The following is a 1,611-nucleotide window of genomic DNA, read 5'->3' as shown; positions in this document are numbered from 1 at the left end:
ACAGATAAACTGCAAAAATCATAACTATACTTAACAATAAAATACTCGGAAAAGACCACATACGTCGAAGGTTTTTGGTTGCCGTCGGAAAAAGTAGAAGGCCCACTCCTATTAAGATAGGAATTGGAAGTGAGATGAACGGTATGATCCATGAATATTGATATGTATATTCCATAAAAAAGTATATTAAATTCCTAATTAATTTTTCTGATTCACCAGCTCTTATCTCTTTTCAAAAGGATCAGTTAATAACAAATTTAAATATCCAAAACGGAAATAGAATTTTATTTTTCTATTCTTAATTTTTTGCCAAATACTTCAAATATTTCAAGTCACGAAGTTACAATTGTTCAAATAAGATGAGATGATCCATTGAAACTATTAATGAACACACCCATTACTTTTAAGTAAAATTTTTTGACAATATAGAAACTGCAAATTTTCTTTATTATTTAGTATGCATTACAAAAATTCCCCGCTCTAGAGCAAGAAAGAATAATTAGACCAAAAACACTATTTTATTTTGGTATCAATCATAAAAGACAGTCTACAAGTTGATCCAGTAAAATAAGACTTCTTTGTATTAAATTCTACGAATCATTAAACAATTTTTTTTTTTTTGACAAAATAACATTATATATATTGTTTTTTCTTTGTTTCTAATCTAATAATTTCGAATTTTCGATAGCTATATTAGGAGTATACTATAATTTCAATAATAAATGGATAATAAATAGTAAAGAACAATTCATTTTGAACAATAGATGTCTTTCACATCCAACTATAGTAATGAATAATCAATTATAATTTTGTAATTGGCAGTTCCAAAAAAGCGCACTTCTATATCAAAAAAACGGATTCGGAAAAAATATTTGGAAAAGCAAAGGGCGTCGGGCAGCGTTGAAAGCTTTTTCGCTAGCAAAATCTCTTTTCAACGGGTAATTCCCAAAGTTTTTTGGGGGACAAATCAAATAAATACTGAAAGATTGGAATAATCTGAATTGGTTTGACTCAAAAAACAGCCTAGTAAAAGTTCGTTTATAATTTTTATATTTTATATATATATTTTTTATATATTAAATATAAATTTTTTTTTATCAAAGCAATTAGTGTAATTTTTCCTAATGTTTTGAGCGGATAAATATGAAATTCTTTTTCCTTTTTGTAGGCTATGTAAAAAAAAAATAATAAATCGTTTGTTTACTCAATTAAAAAATGGAAAATGGTACTTTTTTGTTCAAAGAATAAAAAAGGTTGACCTTTCTTTTTCATATCTTTGTTTTAATCATTTTCGAGATGGGGGAAAATATGAATCCCCATCGCCCCACTAAACCAAAAAGTTTTTGTTGATTTTTGATTTTATTATCTATTTTCGATATTATATATAATATCGAAATATAGAAGAGCAAATAGTAAACTGAAACTCTTTATTAAAAATTTAATAAGACATTGAAACGATGACATTAGTTGATTAAGTTAAAACCTTCTTTTTGAATTCTATGAACCCTTACCTTATTTCTTTTCTCGAAATCATTATTACTATTATAGATATAGAATATATCTCGCCGAATACATAATGAAATTGGTTTGCAAAATCCTATAAAATAAAAC

The sequence above is a fragment of the Cucumis melo genome, unplaced genomic scaffold (assembly GCF_025177605.1).
Source record: "Cucumis melo cultivar AY unplaced genomic scaffold, USDA_Cmelo_AY_1.0 utg001062l, whole genome shotgun sequence".
NCBI lineage: Eukaryota > Viridiplantae > Streptophyta > Magnoliopsida > Cucurbitales > Cucurbitaceae > Cucumis > Cucumis melo.
Note: the sequence above shows the minus strand (reverse complement) of the source record.